We start from the raw sequence: 11,598 nt of genomic DNA, 5'->3' as shown, positions 1-11,598 counted from the left end.
AGTGGGTACTGATGAAAGCAGAGACACATAGATCAATGTAGCATAGAGTGCAGAAATAGATCCATACAAATACTGTAGTCAACTGTTTTTTTACTTAGGTGCAAACACAGTTCAATGGAAAAAACAATTGTCTTTTTAACAAATAGTACTAACCCAAATGTCAAAAAATCACCCTAGACACGTATCTCACACCTTATACAAAAAACCTGGCTCAATATCCTACCCCCACCCCTGAGCCAGACCCTGCTCTGCTCGCACACCCATGCTGGCCACCATTCAGCAGCTGGGAGGACAATAGCATCGAGTGGACAGCAAATGCTTTGATGAATACACGATGGAACTAGGAGTGGGAATAGTTCTGTGAAAAATGCATGCAATGGCCCGACCAGATTGTAACATCTCTTGTGACAGCAAAAACTATCATAAATACTGAGAGCACTCTGAAAACAACACAGTTCTCTTGTACCCTGGCGGAGAAGTTTCAAGAAACTACAGCTAATAGCAGAAAAACACAGACTGTCAACAACTTCATACATGGCACATTGGTTCAACATCAGGAATGGAAAGGAAAGGAAAGCACAATAACAAGAAAGTTAAAAAATGGGAAATTAATGGTGGACCGCATCCTGAACAATGTCACCTGTACTCAGGTCTACAAAAAAGTAGAATAAAAATTCTATCATCACTTTAGAAAGTAATTAGCTGAGAGAATGAACAAGCTCAGTTCAACAAGCAAACCTCCATTAGTATCTTATGTGCAATTAAAGTGCTGGTTTAATTAGGATCATCCCTTTGGTTAGTAAAGAAATGTACTTGTGCTAATAAAAAAATAACTTGAAATGGGCCATAAAACTTAAATGTAAATGTAAAACTGTAAAACACTTAGAAGAAAATGTATAGGAAAATATTTGTGACCTTGAGCTAGGCAAAGAGTTCTTAGATATAACACCAAAAGCACTATCAGAACAAGGAAAAAAATTGAGAAACTGGACTTCATCAAAATCAAAAACTTTTTTGCTCTGCAAAAGATACTTTAAGAGAAAGAAAAAACAAGGCAGGGACTGGGGGTAAATGTTTTTGAATCATATATCTAGATTATATAAAAATCATCAAACCTTAATATGAAAGCAACTCTTTTTTTTAAAAGGACAAAAGATCTGAAAAGACACTTCAACAAAAAATATATACTAACGGCAAACAAACAAATGGATATGTGGTCTATATTACCAGTCATTATGGAAATGGAAACCAAAACCACAATGAGATACTACTATGTATGCTCTAGAATGACTTAAAAAAAAAAACCTGACAATGCCAAGTGCTAACAAGTACACAGAAAAACTTGAATTCTCAAATGCAAAATGGTACAGTCACTATGAGCAATAGTTGGGCAGCTTATTATAATGTTAAATATACACTTACTATACATAATAATCCTACTCTTAAGTATTTACCCAAGGAAAATAAGACTTGGCTGAACACAGTGGCTCACACCTGTAAACCCAACACTTTGGGAGGCAGTTTGAGACCAGCCTGGGCAACACAGTGAGACCTTATCTCTACAAAATAAAAAGAAAATAATTAGCTGTGTTTGGTGGCATGCCCTGTAGTCCCAGCCACTAGGGAGGCTGAGATGTGAGAAGGGCTTGAAGCCAGGACTTTCAGGCTGCGGTGAGCTATGACTGAGCCACTCCACTGCAGCCTGGGTAACACGGGGAGACCCTGTTTCAAAAAAAAAAGAAAGAAAGAAAAGAAATAAACAAAGAAGACATATTTACATAAAAACTATTTGTGAATGTTTATAACAGCTTTATTTACAATCACCCAAAATCAGGTATAATGTAAATATCCTTTAACTGGCAGCTAAACTGTGAAGGACCAATGAATGGAATAGTATTGAGCAATAAAAAGGAACAAACTACGGGTACCTGCAACAACATGGATGAATCTCAAATGCATTATGCTAAGTGAAAGAAGCCAGACTCAAAAGCCTACATAATGTATGATTCCACGTATATGACATCCTAGAAAAGGCCAAACTATAGTGATGGAAAATAGATCAGTGGTTGTTAGGGGTTAAGTGTGGGTGGCAGGAAGATCTGACTACAAAGGGACAATGTATTTTCAAGGAGTTCCTTCGAGGAGGTAATAGAATTGTTCTGTTTGTCGAATTTTTGGTATAAAATATATACCAAAAAGAGTAAATTTTAATGTATGTAAATTAAAAATACATTTTAAAAAGTTTACCTGAGCTAATACTTAAATATTTTATAGTAAATTTTTTGGGATAATTGTCATTGAAACTCAAAAGTGCCTTCAAATTTTTTTTAAAGTACATTTCCAATGCCATGCTTCTGTCTTGGCAAATATTCAAAAATTACATTTAATTAATCTGTGCAAACCTATATGCTTACAATGAGTATGTAAAATATAGGGTAATTTTAAAAACACAAGATAGAAACTTCAAAAAAGAGATTCAGGAACCTAAAAATGAGGCAAATATACTGAGTCAATATACCAAGTCAGAATCTATTTAGGAAAGACTTCTTCCTCTATGCAAAAACAAAATTTTTCAACACTTGAGAAAGCTAAATCATGATGCTTGGCTTTCTATGCTATTGAAGTTTAATACAATCTGCTGACTCCAGTCTCAGTATGCCCATCGGGGGTCACAGTCATAATAGATCATCAACATTACGAACTGCTGTTTTTGAGAAATGTGGATAATCTCCATTAGAGGTTAATACTCTTTTTGCAGGTAAATCAAATTATACCTTATACTTCTTATATTTTTTTGTGCTGGTTTAGTTGAGAAATATTGGAGAGAAAAGTCGCAATTCAAATACTTGATGCTTTTAAATTATCCAGAATCATTTTATACATGAGTGATTTATTCAAGGCAAAGATTAGAGGGACAGAATCAGAAACAGAGAGCAGTTCTCCTTATTCTCAGTTAATAGCCCAGCTTCTAAAATCAGATCACAGGTTATTAAACACATTTCTGTTCATTAGTCATCATTAAAGTTCATTTGCTATGACAATTTGAGAGTGGCCTTATCTCTGTTAGTACTATGCAATAATATCGGCTCTTAGAGATAAATGTATTCCTTTCCTTTCCCAGTTGTATAATATTCCCTAGGATCAAACTGAAATGTTGAGTCATTTAGGACAGATAATATACAGTGCACACTCAGCAAACTTTATTCAGTATGTGGCTACTACCAAAAGCAATGATCTTTCATTAAATGCTTGTTGCAAATTATCATTTAAGCTTCACATTGTTCATTATTTACACTGGTAGTACCCTATTTCCAATTCCCAAATGACACAGAGCCTCCTCTGATCATTCGTCTCTCTGCTTACTTTCTCCCTAGTAATCTCTGTTGTTCCCTTTACTTTCCAGATCAAAGTGCCTTCAGGCTTCCCAATAACTGCCTACAACAGTGAATGGCCTTTTCTGCCATTCCCAATGAGTAAGGTAAGCAAGGTCAACACATCACAATGGGTGTGCACCGAATAAGTGCAATGCCTAGGGGGTGGTTATTAATTCCAAAGCTTTTTCCTTCACTCAAAAAACATGCATGAAGCAAGTGACTTAGAGTGATGTTATCACTAGGAAAATCTTGGAAATATACACAGGGATACATGCAAACATCCCTCAAGCATAAGATACCTGTGTCGGTAAGAGTGGCCCATCATAGTCATAATTCTAAATAAGAAGGAAGTATGTCGCCATTAGAGTGGGCATGAAATTTAGGAATATTCCCCAATTCTCTTTTCCTCATCCTCTTTCCTCATAACCTCCCTCAGAAAACTTGCCCAATTTCATAATCTCTACTGTTACTCAATAGGTTGACTCTGAGGCCTAAGAATCACATTTTCAAATGCCTGCCAGACATTTAATCCACCGATACCGCTAACCTAAACAAGGTCTTTCTCCTGATTCCCTTGTTTCTTTTTGTATAATATTGTCTTCTAGTAAACCAAACTTGAAGCTAGTAGTTACTTTTAATTCCTCATGCTCACTCACCTCTCATACTCAAAGCTGCCAAATCAGCCAACTCTACCTTCACAAAGCTATGATATTCTTCCCCTTTTCTCCATTCCCATTATTAATACCCTAGTACAAGGCCTCATTACTTTTTGCCTCTTAACTCTGTTCTCTTTTATCATAATCACTCCCTCTCCACTTGTAGTACCTTATTTCAAATTCCCAAATGACACAGAGCCTCCTCTGATCATTGGTCTCCCTGCTTACTTTCCCCATAGTCATCTCCTTTGTTCCCTTTACTTTCCCAAATCAAAGTGCCTTCAGGCTTCCCAATAACTGCCTACAACAGTGAATCCATTCCAATCCATTACTTATACTTTTGTCACCTGAATAGTCCTAACATATAGATTAGATCACGCTACTTCCTGTTCAGAAGCCTCCAACGGTTCCCCATTGCTCACAGATCAAAGTCCATATTCCTTAACCCAATACTAAAAGCTCTCCTCACAATCTGTCCCCAGTCCATCTTTATTGGCTCCATCTGTCACAATCACCTTCAAGCACCACATATTCCTGTGAAAACAGATTACTGTCCTTCCCCCAAAACACCTTATGATAGCTCATAAGATCCTTAAACTTAGAATATTTTAATACTCCCATTATCGCAGCTAGAAAACTTTGACATTCCAATGCTAACTCTTTCATGGAGCTTTTCCCAACACTCTGAGCTGAATATGTTCTCACAATCCAGAACTCCTCCATCACTGAATTAGTCCCTGCATAGTGCTTCCCACCTAGTAGGTCTTATCTTCACCTCTTATATCCTCTATTAGACTATACTGCCTGTTTCTAATTCTGTAAATATTCTAACCTATAAGGGTCATATTGGTTTTTAATTTTCCAAAACCCAAGGCAAAAGCAAACGTTTCCAATATTGGAGGCCATAACAGATGCAAAGGTCAAAGATGATAAATATGATACTTGAATAAACAGCTGAATGAGAATAAAATGAAATCAGCTACGGCTACAATTCTAAGTCAAAACAAAAAAGTCTTCTGTGTCCATATGTGTTGATATATTTCTTCTCTGCTTTTTGTCATGACATGTTCTGGAAACCATGTCATAAAGTGAGAGACGCAGTCCCACGGGAAAAGTGATATTCTAGGGGATGTGTTATTGACCAAAGATTCCTTATTAAATAAGCCACAGATATGAACAACATGCAATAAAAACAAAGATACAACTGTAAATCTTTCCAATAATTTAAAATCATAATCTGAGCTTTTTCAAATGGGCACCTATGCACTGTGCATATTTGTTATACCAAGGGTTCCAATATATCACAAATTATATATACCAAACATAAAAATAGAATTAACTTTCATAACTCTCATTAAAGTCAATATGCTAGCTATAATAAACCAAAGCTGAATGCATCATTTTATTTGCCTTGTTGCTATTTAGAAGGACATTCAGTGTTTGTGTGGAAAGAGTGATTCAAATGACTTAAGTCTTGCTTTCGACACCAACAAAAAACCAGCCCCCAACCTGCCCATGGAAGTAGAACCAACGATTTTCTCTTTATTAATTTCACTGTGATAACCTGACACATTCATTATAATTCCTCAGACCTTAGAGCCATGTTCAAAGGTAGATATGCGAGATTTGGAAAAGGAAATCTCAGGTTCTAGTCTGGATCTGTCACTTATCAAGTGAGTGATACATACCCTCTCTGCGCCTCAGTTACCTAAAAGGTAACTATAGTATAAAACAATGGCTACCTCAGAGTTACAGAGAAAATTCAGAGGTAATGTAAATAAATTGCTTTTAAACTTTAAAGCCCCATCAAGAATAAGCTTTTTTATTTATGTATTAGTCCATTCTCATGCTGCTAATAAAGACATACCTGAGACTGGGTAATTTATAAAGGTAAGAGGTTTAATTGACTCACAGTTCAGTGTGGCTGGGGAAGCCTCAGGAAACTAACAGTCACGGTGGAAGGGGAAGCAAACACGTCCTTCTTCACATGGCGACAGCAACGAGAAGTGCCAAGCAAAGAGGGAAAACTCCTTATAAAACCATCAGATCTTGTGAGAACTCACTCATTGTTAGAAGAACAGTAGCATGGGGGTAACTATCCCCATGATTCAATTACCTCCCATTGGGTCCCTCCCACAACATGTGGGGATTATGGGAACTACAATTCAGGATGAGATTTGGGTGTGGACACAGCCAAACCACATCAATTTACTTATTTATTTATTTGTTTTAGAGATAGGGTCTCACTACATTGTCTGGGCTGGAATGTAGTGTCTATTCATAGGAAGGATCCCAGTGGAATGCAGCCTCGAACTGCTGGACTCAAAGAATCCTTCTGCCTCAGCCTCCTGAGTAGCTGGGACTATAGTATCACACAACTGCACCTGACAAGAATAAGCTATTATTAATTATCAAAATCATTCTTGAGGCAGATGGCATTTGGTCCACTATTAGCATGTTTAAAAGTGAAAGGCTAAACAAACATTCCCTCCCCACCCCATGTCTTCCTAACTCCTCAGTTTATTCAGAAATACATGTGCTCCTTTTTAGTACAAAACAGCATAGAAATGCTAAGAGTTGTTAGGTCACTCTTTACCACTCTTCTCCTTTTCAGAGCCTATATGATATCTTTCAGGGCACTTTGCACTACGCTGAATAGCCATAAAACAATTATCATCTGGGAGAATGGCCACTTTGGTCACTATGCTGGACATAGTTCAGTTCTGTGGACAGGACATTTTCTTCAATCAGGGAAGAAGGGGAGAATTTTCTTGGTGTTTAGAGGAATCAAATCTGAGTCCTTTTTCCTCCAAAGGACATACAACTTTCTAGAGACTGCTCTTAATGTGGAGAAAGGCAAGGAATAGAGAGAGGGGAAAAAAGCTAAAAAGGTATTAATGAAGACTGAGTATCTCCATCTTAGGAAGCTAACGTGCATGTGTATTCAATACATGTGAAGGGAGAGATAGCCCTGGCCACCTAGCCTTCTACTCAGCCCCATTAAGAGTGAAGAAGGGCTTTGAACTGGAAGGGAGGAGGGACTTTCCTTACTTCCAAATTACAATTTTTTTTTAAATAACCAGACTGTTCTAGAAAGAGAAAGGAACTTTGGAGACTAAGAAAGTGTACAGGTAGATGTCCAGAGATGGGTAACACCTCCTAACCCTGGGAAGAAGCAGAGGCTGCCAGCCCCAGGAAGGGTACAGCCGAAGTCCAGTGTCCTTTCAGTACCTCAATAAGTATACACCTGGGGAGGGAGGCTGGACTTTGCTGAGGCTAGTACCCCAGGGCTGCCAGTTTCAGCAAAGTTCTCAGATAAGCGATTCCTTTCAGAAAATCATGTGGACATGGTCCATCATCATATTACAAGGCTAGGGAGGGTTTCAGCCTCCCTTCTCATAATCCCCATCAGTGCCACTTAACCCTACCCCCATAAAAATACACAACATAAGTAAACACAGTATGTTTGCTCTACAAACACACTTTCAATTCAGGTCCTCTATTTCCTTCTATCTAGGTTGCGCTCAATCCCAAACTCTTCCTACAAAGAAACTCTTGAGCCTCTAAAAGATTATACCAGCAGAGATGGACCTAGATTAGAGAGCCCTCCCCATATATTCTGGAGTCTTTGTATGACTTGTAAATTAACTGTCCTACTACTCAGATGGGGAACTCAGAGCCAAATTTAGCAATAATGATGATAATAATAATAATAATAATGCAATGTAACATTTCTTGTACTTAGAGTAAATATTCGCACAATACAATAAAAATTATTCAACTTAAAACCTGTATTTACATAACAAAATCTATGCCCTAACTGTAGGTATCTCACTTTTATTCTCTATAAATATCTGCTGAAGTACTTTTAAAACTATCAAGCTTCTACTTCAATTGTGTCCAAGGCAAGGAAATTTAGTCATTTTAGATTTTAGTACATGGCTGGGCAAAGCCTTGAAGGGAGAGCAGTGTAATGGTTGGGTCAAACACAACCATTGCACAAGGGAGCAAGCAGCATTGGGGAAGAGAACTTAAAAGGGAAAGATTTTCTCTCTGGAAATTCTACATTGAGAGAGCTTCTGTGCTATAACTCTATAAGGTTCTATGTTCTCTTTTTGTAACAGAAGCCATTGCCTTGTATTAAGACATTAATAAGCATTAACTTTTTGTATAGATGAGTTTAAGAAATAACCTACAAAACTGCTAATACAGGTATAAGACAGAATGCCCTTCTGCATTGGCAGTCACTACAGCATATTTGGAAAACTAGAAACCTGTGGGCTAACTTTGGCCTAAAACATTTTTAGTGTCCAGAAAATGCTTATTAAAATTTTTAACTTAAGTGTTACAGAATAAATATTAGGAGATTTACATAAAAATCTTTGTTTCTCAGCTTTAAAAAAAATACAGAAGATCTGGCAACACTGGGCCACCTTATGTTCACCTGGCAACAATCAGCTGAACCAAGAAATCACTGAGCCCTTTAAACCTCCCAGCTCACTACCGTCCAGCATCTTCAGTCCCTATGGCATTGTATCTGCCCTTTTCCACTCACTTGGGTATCCAGTGGTCCCTGAAGGCATCTGAATTGGTGACCTCTGTACCAAAGATGTGAGAAACAGTCATTAAATATGCAGCAACCTGGAATGAGGGGTGGCCCGGCATTTGAAGGCCAGAGAAGGCCTTGATATTCATATATCCTTTGCCAGCACTGTATACTAGACACAAGAGACGGAGCAGGCCCTGCATCAGATTCCTTTTAGCCTTTTTCCTGCACTGAACTGTCTTATACAACAGATTTCTTCTCAGTTATTAAATCTAATCCATAGCTATTCTGTGTATATAAGGACTGGAAGGACACTTAAAGAGCTGATTCCGACCCTGCCTCTCCTGGTTATGTTAGGCAGGTTGCTTTTAAATTAATGGGGGTCTCAGTTCCTCCTTCATAAAACTAATGGGTTCACCTGGAATCATCATGAAGATCATTTTTAGTTGGGCTGTCTCCATCTATACCACCTCCAACTTATCTATAATCTACTCAACCCTCAAGAGCTGTTCAAATTCTATCACCTCCATTAAACCTCTTCAGACTTTTCCTTTCTTTGAATTTTTGAGCTTATCACCAACACCATCCAAATTAGCATTTACTAATTTTCTAATTGCTTTGCTTTGAGTATAGTGGTTCACTTGCCACATTGAAACAGAAAATTCCTTTAGAGACTTTACAGTTTAATTTTTAAATACTCTACAGCATGTTATACTTAACTGGTATTCAATGATTATTTAATTATTTAAACCAGATAAAGATACAGAAAATATGTATAAAATGGCAACCTTCCCAAAAAGCACCTTTCATCAGCCTACTCAAAATAAACTATCCTAACCAGCATCATAACTTGACCATCTGATTCAGGTAGGCATAATGTGTACTATGCCTGTGAGACATCAGTGAAAAGACACTACTAGATTACCATATTACTTTGTACTTGATCATTTCCTCCTTCCACAGTTGAAAAGCTCAAAAGGGGAAAAATACAAACAAACATTAAGTCACTACAATAATATATTAATCCGTGAAAGATTTGTTACCCACTAAAATAGGGCGTGAGAAAAATTTTCCTACTATAATTTTTTTTAAAAATCAATTACTAGTAAGAAGCTATAGGTCAGATATTTGAAAACTACAACGAAAACCATCCTTACTCCTCCCCCACCCCCTTGGATGTCATCAGAAATTCTGAGTAAGAGTAGGCCAAGTTAGGATATCATGTGGGTGGGGATTTACCCACATTCACCGGAAAAGCAGTGGGATACAGGTTTTACTTGTTCCGGTCGAACTTCCCTTCCCCCTCACCTCCCAAATAATTAAGGCTTTAGCTATGTGCTCGGTTCTTTACTATCAAAGCAAAAAAAAAAAAAAAAGAGAGAGAGAGAGAAAAGAAAAATTCAAGTACAGAATTATTTTTAGACTATAGTCGGCTTAGAGATGAATTATTTGAATAAGGTTTCTACTTTTGGAAAGCGGAGAAAACTAGGTAGTAAAGCCTCTATTTCCCTTCTAAGAGTAAACTTTTTAATCCAATTTGATGATTACCTTAATTTCTCTACTACATGAATTTAAGATAACACTGTATCACTAAAGTAAATTAAATTAGCAAGCGTTAATCATGTCTTAACAGCTAGCCAATCTTAGTGGATTGAAATTAAGTCAACTTACAAACTTTTCCTGTGATGGAGCAACACTTAATACAGGTGTTTCCACTTAATCCAATTCATTCTGTAATTCACATTATACACCTACTATGTTTGAGGGTCTGAATCAAAAGGGAGTGTACCCGTACGGTGGGGAAGGCATTTATTGGGAGGGGAGGACATGGAATCACGGCCCTAATCCTATTTAAAATAATGAAAAATACTGATTAAATAACTATAAACTGTCTCGGGGAATCCCAGTAGAACAGAACACGGTTTCATAAGCTGAGGGTAAAAACAAGCGTCTCAGTTTTTTTATAAAAAAAAAACTTTTTTAAACTGCCTTTCAACAGTTTGAAAGCTTTCAATGGTTTGTTTTATCTGGTGTTTCTGATCACCCAATTAATCCATCCTCTGACAGGAACCCATCTGTCAGTCTATCCACACACAATCTGAAAGGGACTCCAGATTAGGCTCCCTCTTTTAGCCACACCTACACAGGAAGCACCCTGTGGATGGAATGGAAAGTATGCCAGGCCTGTGCACACCCCTCACGCCCCATCTCCTTCGCTTAACCTCGACAGCCTCTTACCTTTAAACCCTAGCTAGGTTTTCACACAGCCCTATCAAATAAAAAGGACAAAACTCAAACTGAATTAGAGAATGAGCATTGTCAAGGTTTCTTTTAATTTAGATCAATGCCAGTTTTACTCTTCTTCTAGAGTGCTTTTTAAGGAGATATCATCCCAACCAGTTGTGATCCCAGAGAATCACAACAGGGCATGGCGTAGGAAAAACGTCGAAGCTCAATTCTCTATTATGCCATGCCCACCATACGAAAGGCATTTAACCTCCCGCGTGATTTTGTCCTTAAGATGCTCCACAAAATCTAACACAACTCCTACATCTAAGAGTCGACTCACTAATTTCAAGGGTTTTTGTTTTTATAAGCTCTGCGTGTGGCACCCGATAACTTCAAGTTTAGAGTGAGCAGTTTCCTCCCAACGCCGCCTGCTCAACTACAGTACAAGGAGTTTTGAGGAGCAGCTCTCTAGCGAGGCCGCCTGCTGCGTCCTCCCCCACACGCATGCACCAAGTTCTACAGCTTCCGCAGCCGTCGGGGAACAACGTCCTTATTTGGTCACGGCCATCCCCTTACATAGTGGAGGTGGAGATCCTCCTCTCCAAGGACCACCCGCGTAGGGCGAGATTCCCCAATTCTGACTTTTCACTACTATCCCCCACAGGGGCGGGGCTCCAACTCCAGGTAACCAGACCAGGCAACCTGGACTTCCAATTAGCAGGGTAGTCCCCAAGCCGGCCTGGCCAATCTCGGCCGGCTAGCCAAGACGACCAGACCTGACGTCAGACATGAT

At 38.3% G+C, this 11,598-nt stretch overlaps 1 pseudogene; it reads left to right on the top strand.

Annotated features, from left to right (window-relative positions):
- Positions 1 to 262: 262 nt before the first annotated feature.
- On the top strand, positions 263 to 671 carry LOC100600023 (annotated as a pseudogene).
- Positions 672 to 11,598: the final 10,927 nt, after the last annotated feature.

This window comes from Nomascus leucogenys, chromosome 2 (genome assembly GCF_006542625.1).
Source record: "Nomascus leucogenys isolate Asia chromosome 2, Asia_NLE_v1, whole genome shotgun sequence".
In the NCBI taxonomy this organism is placed as follows: domain Eukaryota; kingdom Metazoa; phylum Chordata; class Mammalia; order Primates; family Hylobatidae; genus Nomascus; species Nomascus leucogenys.
Note: the sequence above shows the minus strand (reverse complement) of the source record. Positions and strands in the feature narration are given on the sequence as shown.